Source organism: Choloepus didactylus, chromosome 2 (genome assembly GCF_015220235.1).
Source record: "Choloepus didactylus isolate mChoDid1 chromosome 2, mChoDid1.pri, whole genome shotgun sequence".
NCBI lineage: Eukaryota > Metazoa > Chordata > Mammalia > Pilosa > Megalonychidae > Choloepus > Choloepus didactylus.
The window spans coordinates 204,460,518-204,477,284 of record NC_051308.1 but is presented as its reverse complement, the minus strand read 5'-3'; the positions used below and the strand labels follow the sequence as shown (position 1 = coordinate 204,477,284).

Here is a 16,767-nt window from a genome sequence, read left to right as displayed (position 1 = left end):
GTAGCCCAGGGCCCCAGACCACCTCCCTTAACCACCCTCCCACCCTGGGCCTCCCCTTCTGCCAGGCCTTTTTCACTTCCTGCTCCTAGAATTCTAGCTGACCCTCAGATCTGGCTCCTTCCTAGCTCCTCTCTTAACCCTTCCTCTGAATCCCTTGGTCTCCAGGCTTTGCTGTCCCAGTGGCCAAATATCTATTTTGGACTCTCCAGATGCCCTATTCCATAAAAGATAAAAAATGAACACAGAGCTTGGATGGGGTCCAACTCCCTCAGCATCTACGTGAATGGCTTCAACCTTTCCCTGGGAGGGGGCGCAGCTTGGATGAGCACAGGCTCCCCAACCTCGCCCCAGCCAGGCGGCCAGGATGGTCCTTCCCTCCGCCCTCCCACCCCTGGTACCTCTTCCTTGTGCTACTCAGCTCGGGCTCCAGGGTGGCTGGGCTTGTTGTCGTGTCACTAATTTGGACCATAAGCTCTGGGCATGCCAAGTGACCACGTGCAGTCACGCCTCTCTGCTCCTGCCCAGGCTGTCCACTCTGCCTCCAATACCTGTTCTGCAGGTGAAATTCCACCAATCCTTTAGGACCCCGATCACACGTCCCCTCATTGCTGTAGCTTTCCTGGCACGCACCCCCACCTGAATGAACAAATTGCTTCTTCCTTTGCATTTTGTGCTGATGCCCACTAGTACCCTTATCATACAAGACTTACTTGCTTATCAGTCTGTCAACCATGAGTTAGTGAGTTCCCTAAGGACTTGAGATAGTGGTTCATTTACCCCTCTGTGCCGAGCACTTAGCACAGTGCTTGGTTTCCAAGAAGGGTTAGCTGAATTGAATTGAAGGGAGATGGGGTGAGTCTGAGGCATTGGAATGAGGGGTCCGGGTCAGCCATGGGTCTGGCAGGAAGCATCTGAGAGGCAATGTGGGGCTGGCACACTGGAAAGGGCAGCAGACAGATGGAAGGACCGAGTCACAGGGCAAGGGCTGGTGTAGACAGGTTTAAAAGGGTCAGGGAGAGATGGAAGCATGGGCGGGAGGGCTGGGGAGGAGGTTGTTGTCAGACCTCAGGAGAGAAATCAGCCTTCAGGGAGCCTTTTCAAAGACTTCTCTCGTGGGAGTTAAACCCCGAGTCAGATGGACAAAGATGTTCATCCTCCATAGGACCTGGTCCCAGGGAGGATTTGGCTGTCTCTGCCACCTTCCCTACCTTCCTGGGAGCAGACTCCACTCTAGTCGTTCTGTGCCATTCTGCCACACCCACAGCCACCTGTCAAGGGTTACCTCTCACCCACAGGCCCAGGAAGTCACCAGAAAGCTGGAAGAAAGATGAGGGAGAAGCTGTTTGCTTATGCAAATTGGTCCTTGGCTTCTTTGTTCCCTATGCCCTGGCTTCTTGGTTTTCTCCAGAGATTTTTGCAGAGGAGGTGTGAGGTGGGAAAGAGACCTGTAACCATTTCCCTTTTGTCAGCTGCCCAGGCTGACCTCTCTGTCTCTCATAGGGTCTTCCTACAGAGGTCTCTGCTTATGGCTTTGGTCTTCTTGGGGCAGTTAGAAGTGGGGTGGTGCACTCCCTTAAAAGGAAATCCATCCCTGTCTTCCTCACTTGACTGCAGCCCCCAAAGCTGCAAACTCTAGACTGACTTCCTGAAAGCTCTTTCTCTTCAGCCAATGAATAATAATGACAGTGATGACAGTAGTAACTGCGGATGGCATTACTGAGAGCCTCATGGATTGGGAATTACGGTGCCCTCTGGTCAGATGAATAAACTGAGGTCACTGTGTCCCGGACCTTAGACTGCAGAGGTTACCCCACTGTTCCTTAGCACTCCCCGGGTGAGAGGCCAGGGGGTTAGGTGGTTTACTAGTGGAGGGACTAACTCAAAGAGGCCAAATGCCTTGCCTGTAAGTGGCTGATCTAGGGCTTGAACCCAAGGTTTCTAACTTCAGGCCCAGTGCTCTTTCCTCAGCCCCAAGATGGCATCCTCAAAGCCTGCCTGCAGGAGGTCTCTAACTCTTTGAGGAAGCCCATTTACACCTATGGGGTTACTAGTGCCTAGGTCCTGAGCACCTGGTGCAGGTGCAGTCCCTGCCCTCAGGGAGCTTCCAGATTGGTGGGGAAAAGGCTGCTTAGCAGCTGCTTCCAGGAGAAAGAGTTGGATGTAATAACGCTTTATCCTTCTCCTGCCTTTGCTCATCCACTCAAAAAGTATCAATTCAATGCCTATGATGTGCCAGGCACTGGCTAGGTGTTGGGGATCCATATTACTCAGGCACCAGGCCTGCCCCAAACCCACATCCAGGCCTTTAAGGAGCCTCTGCCTGGGACAGGCCACCACTGCCAAGCAGTGAGTCACGGAGCCAGTCTATCATCATGAAGACCTTGGGCTCTGGGATCTGGGAGGCCCGGGTTGGAATTCTGGTTCTGCCACTCACTAAGTATGTGACCTTAAGTGAGTTACTTAGCCTCACTAAGCCTCAGTTTTCTCAATCTGGAAAATGGGCTCAATAATCCTTCCTTCATAAAGTCTGAGTTTTCATGACTAATTCTTGACTACTTTAAGTCCTCCACATTTTGCTTCTCTTTCAATCCCTCAGTGTTCCCAAAGCCCTAAAGCCCCGATTCCCACCAATAATTCTCTGCTACCAATAAGATATGGCCTAAATTGCTTAGCTGACAAACTCATTTCATTTATTTCACAAATGTTTACTGCAAATTTGATCTGTGCTAGGAACCAAGAACTCAAAGATCTCTGCCTTCTTGCAGCTTACAGGCTAGGGAGAAAGAAGGAAACTGATGATCCCAAATTATACAATTACAGACAGAGATAAAGTACGAGAAGGAGAAAGATCCTTTTGTGAAAGTCTACACGGGGTTGGGCGGGGGGGCTCTGGCCTTGTCTGAGGATTTGGGTGGGCTTTCCTGAGGAAGGGCCAGAGGGAGTTAATTAGGCAAAGTGGCAATGATGAGAAAGGGAAAAGGAACAGTGATTCGAGCAAATGGAACAACTTGTGCAAAGGCCCCAAAGCTGGGGAGCCAAGGAGAGAGTGGTAAGGCATAAAGGTGAGCAGGCAGGCAGAGGCAGGGCCTCTGGGGCCTGGATTTTGGTCTTTATCCTGAGGGCAAAGGGCGGCTATTGAAGGATTTTAAGCAGAGGAACAACCACTGGGCTGTGCATTTTGAAAACATCACACTAGATACTGTATGGAGAAAGGATTGGAGAGAAGCGGGAGTGGGAGAAAAGGAATCAATTAGGAATAGGTCAGGCCAGAGATGAGGGGGCTTAGACCGACTGTGTCGATGGGGTGGGGAGAGACCAGATTTGAGAAAAACATAGATTACCATCTATATGTATTGGTAGGACTTGGTGTCACATTGGACTTGTGGGCAAGGGAGAGGAAGGGGTCTTGGGTTTTTTGCTGGTACCAGCCCCTGCGTCTGGAGTGCTGGGGATGTTTGAAGGGGAAGAGGATGAGCTGGATTGGACAAGCTGGGTTTGAGTTGCCCGTGAGCTACCCGAGGGCAGATGTAGTGAGTGTAGTCACTGAACCCTGGCCCATCTTTACAGCTTCATCACTCAATGTCTCTCCTCGCCCCCAAACAGGAATGCCAGGTCAATCAATTTTAAGAGTCCACTTGGGCCAAGCCCTGGAGTCTTCGCTGGGGAAGGAAAGGTGACAGGCTCTATCCCTGCCAGCAAAGGACCTCACATTTAGTAGAAAGATGAGGAGGAAGCATAATCTCCATTCACTGTGTTGGAGGGAGGGGAGGGGCTAGAGGAGCAGGGGAGGGCCCTTAGTCCTGGCTGGGAGCCCAGCTAGGCTACCTGCAGCCTTGTGGGACTACCTGACATTCCCAGAGGATTCTTGCCTCCGTGCCTTTGCTCATGCAGTTTCTTCTGTGCACCGGTGCCCCGTTCTCCTCCCAGATATATCCTACCAGTCTTCAAAACCTGGTTAAGTGCCATTATCTTCATGAAGTCTTCCTGTCCTCCCAGTTGCAGCTGACCTTTCTACTGTGCCCCCAAAGCATGTTATGCGCACCTGATTAGTACACTGGTCACTTGCAGCGTTGCAGCATGGTTACTTGTGTACTATTTATTTCACAAATATTCATTGCAAATATGATCTGTGTATTGGTAGGACTTGGTGTCACATTGGACTTGGGGGCTAGCTGGAGAGATCTTCCAGGGCAGAGGTGTGATTCTTCTGCGTCCCCAGGGCTGGGCACTAAACCCGGTACCACCGCAGCTGCCGCGTAGGCCTGAGTAAGGGGGCGTTTTCTCTGCGGTCCCTGGAAACACTTGGGCATGCTCAGTGTCGCCCATTAGTTCCTAGAACCAGTCCCCTCACCCTCTATTCTCCAACATTCTGAAGCCCCTTCACTTTGGGAGGGAGGGGTCTTTAATCTCTCAGGTCCTTCGCTGCTTCCCCACTTTTCGTCCCCCAGCCTTCGTCTCCCGGGGGCCGCGCCCTCAGGCTTGTTTCAACAGTACACGCGGGCTTTGTGCTGCAGTGGTCAGAAAGCCGAGGACATGGCTCCTTTAAGAATGATGAGCGAGGGGGTGTGGACTGCGAAGAGCAGGCCCGAGAGGGGGCGCGGTTCCTTTAAGAAGCCGCCGGGCCGGTAGGCTGCGAGGCCTCCGGCGGGCTGGCAGGGTGCGGTCACCTCCCGAGCAGCGGCGCTGCCCAGAGCGCCCCGATTCCTCGAAGTGGGGCGCGTCCGCTTTAATCGGGGTGCGAGGCGTGTAGGGGGGAGCTGTTACATCAGCCGCCACGTGTGGACCTCTCAGCTGGAGTGGAGGCGGCGGCCCCGCCCTCGGCCCCTGCTGTGGAAAAGTACCCGGGCGCCGAGGTCCCCGCCCCCTTGCCCCGCCCCCAGGCCGGCTCCGGCCACTCCCGGTCTTGGGGGAAAGCCCCTCTCAGGTCCGGCCCTGTCCCGCAGCCTTCCCCGGCCCGGCTGGGGCTGCGGGGTGCAGGGCTTCGTTTGGGGGTGGATGCCCTGGGGCTGCTAGGCCCCTACCCTCACCTGCGGCAGCCCCGGCCCGCCCTACGCGCGCCCCGAATGAAGGTTGGGATAGGGAGGGCACGGATTCCTCCTGGGGCAGGGTAGCAGCCCCCAAAGAACTCCCTGCCCGCAGTCCCTTCCCACAACCGTGGCCACGGGAACCGCGGACAAAAAGAGCCCCAGGGCGCCGGGTTTCCCCCGCGCGGCTTCCCGAGCGCGAGAACCGGCACCCAGAGAGCGGGTGGCCGGGGAGATAGGGAGGCAGGCCGGCTGGAGGCGCCAGATAGGCAGCCAGGCCGGTGACGGTGCGAGGCGATGTAGCAAGAACCGGCACGCGGGGCGCAGACACAGTCCGCAGGTCCCGACCCCCGCAGGCCCGCGGCGTCCAGACCTACTGGCGTCCCAGACAGACCGTGACACGCTCGGGTTCCGGCGCTACCCGCACGGCCCCGCACCGGCCGCCCCCGACCGAGCCGGCGACTGCACTCAGCGCTCCCTCCGTACCTTCACCCTACTCCAACAGCGCCCCCCTCCCGTTCCCGCCCGCTTCAGTTCCTTGGTGATAGCGGTGACACCCAGACGCGCGCACCTACCCCGACCTTTGCGGCGAGACAGACATCCCCGTGCGTGCGCCCACACGCTTACCAACAGATGCCCGCATGCACGCGCGCGCACACACACACACACACACAGACAGACACACACATACACGCGCCGGTCCTGGGGCTCAGCCTCACGGAGCCACCAAACACCCTGATCGTCGGCAGGACAGACGGAGGCGCGGTCGCGGCGCCTCCTTCCCCTAGCTCCCTTACCATGCTGCAGCCCCCGGCCCAGGCGTGCTGGGTCCACACCGCGGTGTGCCCAGGTGGTTTTCTTAAAGGGAAAGTTGCATCAGCCTCCCGAGGCTCTGTGCCACCGCCAGTCCGCCCGCCCTGCCGCGCCACTCGCAGCTCCTCCAGAGCTTGTTGTGTTTTGGTTTCGGGGAGGCGGGGACCAAGAGTTTGGTGAAAGTTTGGAGAGTGGAGAAGGCTTGGGAGACCTAGCCAAGTCCCTCCCCTCGCAGAGCAGCTCTCCTGGCCTCCCTCCCCCACCCCTGTCCCACCCCCAACCCCCTCTCAGACTTCTCAGGCTCCTCCTCCCAGGGAATAAAATTACAAGTCTCTCCAGCTTTCAGATGATTGATCCCCACGAACCCTTGGGAGTGGGCTCCACAAAGGAGTCCTCCACCCTTCCCCGCCCTCCAGCTGGGGCCCTTGGCAGAAGCAGATGTCGTCCCCTTCGGGCTAAGCTGGAATGAGGCCAGGAGGCCTGGGGCACTTCAGGGGGCCCGGGTTGGAGGTAGCGGCTAGGCCCCTGGCTTTCTGCGCCTGCGTTCTCCCTGGAGAGAAGTCAGAGCGAATTCCATTCCCTTTAGAGCAGGGCGGCTAGGGACTGTGGGCACAGCTGGGTAAAGCCTGGGTCCTGAGCTGTGGAACTCGAGGATGGGGAGAACCCCTTCTCCAGGGGTCCTCTTTGACCACTGGCTGGTCAGTCCCACTCTGGCCATTGTGTTGTTACTGTGGTGGCAAACATCAACCTGGGCTCCCTCTTCCCTCCGGGGGGTCGGGGTGGGGGTGCGGGTAGTGAGGGCAGACCTGGGTTCCCACTCCAGTCAAAGGAGCCTTTACCAAAGGAGTTTCATTGAGCCTCAGTTTCCTCCCCTGCAAAATGATGAGGATGAGCTAAGGTAAAGCATATTCTTGTATGTAAAACACATTGCTCCTTGAAAGAGGGAGCCTGGTCTCATGGGCAGCAGGGCCTGGAAATTCGTGGAGGGGGCTCTCACATTTACTCACCTCGTGAGAGCTGAGGGCTTTCAGCGACTGGGGTCAGTTAATACCGGCTGTCAGAGGAGACTGTGTTGCTCCAGCCTGAGTGCGGCATCTGCTCGGGAAGGAAACCCAGTCTGGCTAGACAGTCCCCTTGCTGCACCCTGAATCTGTTCCTCACCGTTGTCTGGGCAGGAAATGGCTTTTATTTGTTCCCTGGGGACAGTCAGCCTCTAAGAAGCTCATGTACACATGCCAAACTCACAGAAGACCAATTGACAAGTGAGATTCCACTTTTATTAATTTACAATCAGAGACGCTGAGCAAGATAACAGGTAGCATCAAGGACAGCTTTTCCTGCCAATGTGAGCTCTGTCAGGCCACATTGTCCCTTTTGCAAGCCTTCCCTCCGGCCAGGTATGTACGATGACAGCTCTACCCTCCCAGAACTTACAGCCTATTTACACTGGAGACTTGATCAGGTCTGGGAAGACACGTTAGTCTCATCAGCAAGATTATTTTCATTTTTACTTTGTCCCCAAACCCAGCAGGTATAAGCATGTTTGGGTTTTATAGTCTATGGATGAATGCAAGGGTCTGTGCGAGCCCCCACCTGAGCAGTCTGTTGCATTTGTGCAAACCCGGAATATTTGTGTGGGTCAATCTGAGCAAAATTCCGTGTTCTGTTCCACTGCAGGTCTGTGTAAGTGTGTGTGTGAGTGCCCAACCCCCAGGACTGGGCAGAACGGTTCCAAGCCCTTCTTGCCTCTCTTACCAGGACACAGCTCTCTCCATGAATTCTGTTTCTGGTCTCTCCCCCTCCTTCCTCCCTGGAGCTGGGGGAAGGGAGTCTTCTTGTGAAAAAGGGCCACCGCCCAGAAAGGGTAGGATGGAGGCTGCTGGAAGAGGCCCCCAGGTAGTGGAGCAGGGGCTGGGAGGGTGTGAGAGGGTGGGGACAATGGTCCCCTCCTTCTTTGAACAGTGGACTGGGGGTGGGGGTGGGGTGGGCCTAAAAGGGAGCACCAAGTGTTAGCTAAGGTTTTAAGAATTGTCGAGTCTCTGGGAAAGTGGGTTTCCTACCTCCCTCTAAGGAACCCATAGAGAGGGGGACAGGGCAGAATGCTTGGAGCCAGATCCCCAGGCTACCCTCCAGATGGGGGTGGGGAGTAGAGGAGGGGTGCTCTGAGGACCTGTCAGAAGGAAAGAGAGTTTGGGATTGATCTGGTGGCAGGGAGGCAGCATAGCACTTTACCCCTGGGATGGGGGAAAGAAAAGGTTTTCCTTGGGATGTTTGGGGAGGTTAGAGATGTTTATTTACCATGGGAGTTTTGCTAGACAAGCAGATGACACAGTGTATTTGTATATGTATAGATAAATTTATAGATGTGTGTCTTTTACCTACATTGATCCCAAAAGAGCTCAGGCAGCCACACAGCAAGATGAGTCCCGAGGAAAATGTTGTGAGAAAGATTCTGGTTTGAAAGCCATCTCCATGAGACAGGGACTAAAGCGGCTGTTTTTTTCCAAAGAGAACTAGGCCTCAAGGGAGGCAGGTTTGGGCCTAGCCCAGGTAGGAATGGGAATGGCCTTCGTCCCGGGCTGAGCTCTGGACCTGGGCAGCTGGCCCACAGGGTGGGAAGGGCATGTCCAGCCTGGTCCACTGTGGGGAGAGCAGGGGGATGAGGTCCGGGGAGGCCGAGGGCAGATGGGAGGAATCAATGGGGACAGACATCCTGGCTGGCTGCTTCTTCCTGGGGCAAGACAGCAGGAGGGCCGGCACTCTGCTGGGCCCCATCTCCTATGGGCTAAGGCGTGTCTCCAGGAACTTCCAGTTAAACAGTGCTATTTCCTGGGAGGGCTGCACCCAGCTTCACATCCCCCAGTGCTGGCTGGATTTCTCATTTACTGTCATCAGCCACAGAGTCAAGGCCTCTGGGTTGGGACACACAGTCATTTTAAGGTGTGTGTCTGTTGGGAAGTGGGCCCCTTCTGGAGGGCACTGTAGGAGCTGGCGGCATTGGGCACCTCAGTGGATGGGTACTGAGGTGGGGCCCTGTTGTGAGGTTGGGGGAGAGTGGGTACTGCTTAGGGTTGGATCCTGGCCTGACCCTGGAGCCCCAGCCTCAGCAGTCTGGAAGCATTACTGGGGAGTGGCCCACCTGGGCTCTGCCCCCAGATTCTTTTGTGAACTTGGAGCCCTGTGGTCAGTGCTTGGCACTGTTCCTGCTGTGTGTGTCCCATTGCAGGGGAGCTGATGAGATTGGTTCCAGATCCAAGAACTGTCTTTGGGACTCCGTGTGCCACTTGGGCTGCTGTGTTGTGCTTCCTCTGGCTCTGTCTTCCGGAGCAGCATGAGCCAATCCAGGGGCTCAGAGCAGGGGTTCCAGGCTGGACCTCAGTGGCTCCAGGTAAAATCAAGCAAACAAACTGGATTTTGGATCTGTCCATCACATTCAGTGCCCAGACTCCTAATACCTGAGTGCTCTCAAGGTCCAAAATTCCCAGTGCCAAGAGTGTCAGAGCTCCTAACACTCTAGAGGACCTCAAACCCAGAGTTCCTACTACTCAGGGCCCCGAATGCCCAACTCCCAGAGGGTCCAATGCTCAGGTTGCCCAACATCTAGAGCGCCCAATGCTCAGAACATCCATCTTTCAGTTCACTGGAAAAGAATCTGGAGGGGAGGGAGCAGTGTCCTTGCCCGACCAAGGTCCCTCCAGTGTCTGGTATCATCTGAGGCATGGATGTCACTGTGGTTGGAGCTGGGGACGGTGGTGGCTGGAGCAGCAATGCTTTCTTGGTGCTCCCATCATGGGGTTGGAGAGGTCAAGAGGCACTGCGGGATGCCTGCACTGGTCACGGGGCCTGTGTACTTGAACATCCATTTACTCGCTTGCTCACCAAATATGATGGATGGTTCATCTACTGTGTGCTACTGTTGTGCTAACCACCCCGTAATACAGCCCTGAGAGAGAAAGGGTTCCTGCTCTCCTGAATGGGACAGTGTGAGAGTGTCTGGGCCCTGTGCCGATGTGGGTCTGCACGTGGCCGTCTGTGGCCACGTGTGCCTAAGTATGTGGCTGTGGGAATGAATGGCCATTGATGTGTGACTGTAAAGGTGCATGGCTGTGAGCACAGACTCTGTGTGGGCAAGTGGATGTGTGGGGCTGTCAGAGTGGGCCAGTATTCACGCCTGCCATCCTTATAACCCCACCCCGCCTTATTGCTTTCCCAAGGAATGGGATGTAAGGCCCCTCTTCTCCTCAGACCCTAGGTACTGAGGATCAGGCCTCACTGTGCATTGAGGGGACTGGTTCCAGAGAGGCTGGAGATTTCTCTGGCTGCCCCCACCCCTGCTGGACCCAGAGACTCTTTGGAGAGGGAGACAGGAAGTGGGGTGGCTATAAGTGGAGCAGCAGACAACAAAAATAGCCATCTACCCTGGGGAGGATCCTCTGACACCACCCCCTTCTCCCAGTCCAGCCCAGGCCGGCTTGCCGACCTGGCGGGCTCTGGTCCCACTCCACTCCCCCAAACCCCTCCAGGATCTGAGTAGCCCTCTTAGACCTGAAGGAGGGACAGAGCCATGACTTCACGGCACGTGATGACATCATCGGGAACTAGGACATCCCAGGCCCTGGGTGTGGGTGGCGACCTGGGGCCGGGGTGGGTGGGTGGGGCTGCATCTGCTGGCAGCACCCCACACCTCCCAGCAGCTGGAGACAGCAAGCCTGGATAAGGCCCTGCTGGGGGCCCTACCTTATCTGGGACCCCCACATGCCTGATAAGCCTCCTACCATGGGCTCACCAGGGAGTGGGCGAGGGACAGGCTGGAAGGGGAGAAAGGGTCAGCTGGGTCTGGCTGAGCTCCAGGGAAGACAGTCAGGGTCAGGGAGTCCTGGCAGAAGCCCAGAGAGGGGGCAGAGTGAGAGGGGCCTGTGTGAGAGCAGGGCCCCAGCTCTGCCACTACATAGCTGGGTAAACTTGGACCTCAGTTTCCTCAATGCTCCTTAACAGAAATACTATTATAGTGACTGTCAATCATGGTATTATTGTGGGGATTAAATGATTCAGTATATGTGAAGTAGGCATAGAAGAGGGCCTGGAATGCAATAAGTGCTTAATAAATGGTAGCTGCCATATGAGCCTCCTTCCCAGAGGGAGATCCATGTCTTCCCCAGGAGGTGCCTCTCATCCCCAGCAGCACACTCTAGCTGGAGTTGTCAGAGGAGGCTGTCCAGCCCCCCACTCCTCCCTTCACCTACACAGTCTGCACTCCCCCTAGACTACCCAGGAATCCAGACCTATCTAGCATCTTTTCTTCCAGCAGCCTCTGCAGACACCTTGGAGCCCTGGTGCCCTCTGGCGAGGAAAGCCACCCGCATTCGGCAGTTACAGCTGGCTCCCCCAGGTCACATCTGGCCAGACCAGGTGCTGTCACTCATCTGGCTGTTTTATATACTCCTCAAGTCAAGTTTATAAGGTGGGAATTATCTATTTTCTAGAGCCAAGGCTCAGGCTGGTTTAACAATTTGCTCTAGGTTACAGAATTAGTAAGTGGTAGAACAGGAACTTGAACTCAGGTTGGCCTGTGTCCAAAACCTATGCTTTCACCCTGCGCACTTTTACTTGGGCTGCTGGGGCATGTGTACAGACAGCTATGTGAGCCAGCAGGTCAAGTATGATAGCTGAAGAGTAACGCGGATTGGGAGTACAATTCCTGGGATTCTCCGACTGTGACTTCAATAGTGAGGATTGGTTTTGAACACGATGGGGTTGCGGGTCTGACGGTTGGGACTTTGTGTGCGGCTTTGGTATGACTGTATGATTGTATTGTGTGAGTGTCACCATGGTCGGGTTTATTACTTCTGTTGTCTGAGACCATGGCAACGTGTAGCCGGCCTGACGGTGCGACTGAGGTCTGACCGTGTGCATGACTGTGTTGTGGAGGGGTGTGTGGCCAGTGTGACTGTATGGGAGGAGGAGATGGAGGGGCCTGAGTGCCCAGCACCGCTAGCCTTTGCAACCCGGGACTGTCTGCTCACCATGACATGCGTGATGGATGACTTCACGTGCCTGATGTGCTCCCCTGGGCCTGCCAGGGTTTAGCAACCGTCCCCATGTTGTTTATTTTATTTTTTTATTTTCTATTTTTTTTGAGGAAGTAAAGCAAATAGCTGGAGTTGGTTTTCATTTTCACCATGATATGTTTGTGAAGGCACTTTACAGGTCTTTGAGTGATATCTGCAAAAAGTGACATTTAAAAGGAAAAGTAAATACGGCTACCCCTAATTCTTTCATTTGAGCGTTGGTTCTCAGATCCCTGGGGGTTTCCAAGATCCTTTCAGGGGATCCACAAATTAAAATCGATTTTCATAATAATACTAAATTGTCATTTACCATGTTCATTTTGTTGGTATTCGCACTGAAGATGCAAAGAGCAGCAGTGGGTGAAACTAACTGCTGGTGCCTTGCGGGAATCACCAAACCGTGGGAGCTGTCATTGCATTCTTCATTGGCAGGATGCAGTCGCAGTTAAAAAAAAAAAAAAAAAAAAAGCCAGTTTCACTTAAGAATGTCCTTGATGAAGCAATAACATTACTAATTTTAGTAAATCTCAACTTCTTGAGCACATCTCTTTAATATTCTGTGCAACAAAATGGGAAGCATGCATCGAGTAAGCTGGCCGCATAAAGTATATCTGCTGTATAAGTTACCACAAGGAAAGCACATAGGCAATTGCTTGAGTTGTGAGCTGAACTAGCCACTTTTTCATGGAATACTGGTTTTACTTGAAAGAACAAACGACAATAGCTATTCAGACTTGAGTATTTGGCATACATTTTCTCTAAAGTGAATGAAGTGAGCTTACCACTTCAAGGAAAAACACTGTGTTTGCTGCAAATGATAACACTGGAGCTTTTAAGTGAAAATTGGAATTTGGAAAATTTTTATTGTCTACTGTGACTGTGTGTGTGTGTATGTGTGTGTGTAGTGGTGGTGGTGGTGGTGGTTTATATTATATAATGAAATGTGTCAACATTTGGAAGATCTGTGTGACTCAGTGAAACAATATTTTCCAAATGACCTATACATGATGTTACAAAATCTTGCGTGAGTGATAGATCCATTTTCAAGTGCAAGACAGACAAGTGGATTTTAATGTAACAGAATATGAAAAGTTCATTATAATAGTTTCAGATTCCACATTGCAACCAACCTTTAAGAAACTATCACATGTCGAGTTTTGGTGTAGTATCAAGGAAGAATATGTACAATTAACTGAAACAATTCTCCCTTTTCCAACTACAAATATTGTAAGACTGAATTTTCTTCAAATATTTCAAACCAAAACAACATTTTGCAACAAACTTTTGAAAGCAGAAATAGATACGAGAATCCAGTTGTCTTCTATCAAGGCCAGACATTTATTTACAAGATTGGCAAAAGTATAAAACAGTGCCACTCTTTTCACTACAATTTTGCTTTGGAAAATATGGCTATTTTTCATAGGCATGTTTTTTTTTCTGTTAATGTATGATGAATTTATTAGTTATTTTAAATTAACATATTTTAAAATATTCTCAGTTTTAATTTCAAATACAACGAATATCAATAGATAAAAAACACTTAAACCAAAGCTCTTTGGAGTTTCCTCAATTATTTTTAAAAGTTGTAAAAATTTGAGAACCACTGAATTAGAGTTTTCCTTTAAAAAACTGAGCCTTGATATTTTTTGCCTCAGACTTCTGTTAATATTAATGTACTGTTAAAGAATAAGCCGATTTTACAGCTCACTTTGCAATGCATATAAGCTACAGATTTTTAGTATGTTTCAGTGTGGTTGGCAGCATTCTCTTGCAGGGATGGAATGTGCATATAGTCACCTTCTCCCCAAATTGCCTTATCTTCCACGTTAAAAATTGATCCCACAATAACTACTGCTTCCAGGATAGACAACATCAGCTGGCAGGCCCTGGGCTCTGACAATTCCTGGTGGTCTTGTAACTCTCTCTCCATCATTTCTAAGCATACCTTTTTTTTAAAAAAAGCTATTATAACTGAGCATTTTCTGTGATAAGAACTTTACATTCATTTTTTCCTTTAATCCCCACAATGACTCTACAAGCTGGATACTGTTATTATCCCCATTTTATTGCTAAGAAAACCCAGACTAGACAGATTAGGGGAAACCTTTAGAAATCTTCTTTAATTTATAGATAAAAATTAAGGGTGACCTTAAATTCCCTCTAATTTATATATTTAAAAAGCGAACCACTTAAAGTTTAATATTTTAACGATTGTTTTTGGTAACTACTTACCACTAAAGGGAGACACCAGAACAGACCCCAAATCCTCACCTGAGCCCCACTTGAGACCTCGTACCTGAATCCTCACCTGCTCATTCACATTTGGGTCCTCACCCCTGAGCTCCCACCGATGCCCCGTGGCTGTATTCTCAAACCTGAACCCTTATTCTGATCTTTTGCCTGATTTTCTTCCAGAACCTTTTTACCAAGCCTTTACATCCTATCCTCCCCACTGGAACCGCACCTGAGCCTACACACCTGAGTTCATAGAACAGCCCTCATAACGAACCTCACACAAAAGCAGTTGACCTGCAGGTGGATACAGACTGAGACGGCCGTCTCCATGGAGCAGTGAGAGGAAGTGGGGCGAGAGGTGGGGTGGGGTGAGAGGAAGCAGGAATGGAGAAGAACCATGGGCTTTCAACTTCCAGCTCTGGTCAGGAATGTTCCCAGACAGCGCTGACCTCTCACCCCCACCCGCCACAGGGCAAGGATCATCTCCTGTCCCCCAACCCCCCAACGTCATCCCCACGTCAAGGACCAGCAGCCGCCTCTGGAGCATCTGGGGCGTCACCATGGCAACCATGCCAGGCCAGCTGGGAGGTGGGGGGCTGTTTTAAAGTCTTTTGTTGCCCAGAAACAAAGGCCTGATTCTCTCCTCTGGGTCACCCTCAGGGGCCAGGTGGATTGGAGTGTCCAGAAGATGAAGGACAACTCGGGGAAAAATGTATTTCTTTTGGTCTCAGCCAGATCTTCTCTGAGATAAGCTCAGTGGGAAGCTCGAACTCCTGCTGACATCCTGCTATAGGGCCAGAGGGGAGGCTGAGAGGGTCTGAACTCTTGCTAATGCAGGCAGCCCTTGCCCCACCTAGGCTGGGGTTTGGTGATGTGGTCAGGATGGGATCTTGTGAGTACCTGATAGAAGCTGGAGGAGTTGGGGACAGAGGATTGGGGGGGTGTGGGGGTGGGCTGCTCAGGGCTTGATGACCTAGACAGAGGCCTGTATGTGGGTGATTAGCAGTCACATTGGGTCTAAGCTTCTTACCCTCAGAATCCAGCCTCCCCACCCCCAGGTTTAATCCAGAGGTAGGGGGTGGAGGGCCTGAAGGCAGCCAGGCAGGGCTGGGAGCCTTGCTGGGTCTCAGGCTCCCTCCTCAGTGACCCATTTGGCATAACCAGCTGTGGCCTTGGGCAGTCTGGCCTCTCTCTGTCTCTCTGTCTCCTTGTCTCTGTGAGTCTCTTTGCTTTTGTGCATTTCTCTGCACATCCCTGCCTTTGTGTGTGTGTCTCCGTGTTTACTCCACACCTTCTGCCTCTGCAAAGGGCCCTATGACCTTGTCTGTGAAACCAGTTTCTGACAATAGAGGTCATGGAGACCACTGGGAAGGGGTTACACAAGTCTCAAGGACAGAATTGTGGGTGACAGAAAGTCTTAGGGGCACATACATGTAGGTGACATAGGGTTTTAGACAACACAGGGTCTAGGTGGCAAAGTGTGGCTGACCCCGGGTTTGAGGGACACTGGGTTGTTTGTATTTGACTCACAGAGCCCGCATTGCAGCTGATGCAAGATCTGGGTAACTCAATGATGTTATGTTTATGGACACATAATGTGAGAGAACAAGGACCGATCGGACTCAGGGACTCAAACCATCTCTCCCTTTCTCACCTCTGCTTCTTCTTCAGATACACTTCTTCCATGGCCAAAGGCAGCTCCAGTCTTACATCACACTGGCTTAGTGATAGCAGAGGAAACGAGATAAGCTTTCCTCTGCTTCAGAGCAGGTAGAAATCCCCAGGAACAGCAATGAGAGGTGGTGCAACCACCTGTAGTTTAGGAGGGTGCTGTGATTGGAATGAGGATCATCCGGCTGGAGGGGGGAGACCTGTGTTCCCAGGGAAGGAGGCTGCTGTTACCAGAAGGAGGGAGGGGCAGCTGAGCAGGCAAAGACCATAGATGTCCCCTACATCAGGAGTTGTGGGTAAACCTTCTTGACCCAGCGTCTGGTCAGGACAGGGTTGTGGGTGACGCCATGTTGCAGATGGCTTCTGTGAGCGAATCCGTCTTAACCTCTCAGAAACATTCAATGTTGTTGTCCGCTCCCTCACTCTTATAACACTCTCTTCTCTTAGCTTTTTCGACAACAGTCTCTTGATTTTCCTCTTTCCTCTCTGGCAGCTACTTCCTGGTCTCCTTTGCTGGAAATGTTGGAGGTGTTCTCCCCTGCTTCTCTGAGCCCTTCTGAGGAGGCTCACTGACAGCCATGCCCCCACAGGCCATCTGTCTATGTGCCTTGGACTTCTAAACTTCTATCTCCAGTGTAGACCTCTCTTCTGAGCTCATGACCTCCTCATCCATCTGCTCATTGATATCTCTGTTTAGATGTCTCACAGGTATCCCATGCCTACCATGCCCCAAATCAAACACTTATATATGAAGCAGGACTTTTTGTTGCAGTGCCAGAAGTCTAATTCAAACTAGTTTTTTTGGGGGTTTGGGGGGGTGGCGTGGGGAGCTTAATCCAGCATATAGCTGGCTTCAGGCACTGCTGAATCCAGGGACTCAAATGATGTTCTCTTATCTTTCTCTTTTGGTCTCTCACTTCCGTTTATTTTTGCTTCTCTTTGCATGTTGGTTTAAG

General features: G+C 52.2%; 1 protein-coding gene across 2 annotated transcripts in view; it reads right to left on the bottom strand.

The window, feature by feature from the left end:
• The window catches only part of SLC6A9 (solute carrier family 6 member 9), a 32,142-nt gene extending 26,159 nt beyond the window's left edge, over positions 1 to 5,983 (bottom strand). Inside the window, exons 1-2 of one of the 2 annotated variants that reach the window (XM_037827437.1) lie at positions 5,822 to 5,983; positions 1,209 to 1,316 (exon numbers count right to left, since the gene is read on the bottom strand). The gene's annotated coding sequence lies outside the window, so the exon portion shown is untranslated. The remainder of the gene's footprint in view (positions 1 to 1,208; positions 1,317 to 5,821) is intronic. The other variant, XM_037827436.1, reaches the window with a different exon arrangement.
• Positions 5,984 to 16,767: the final 10,784 nt, after the last annotated feature.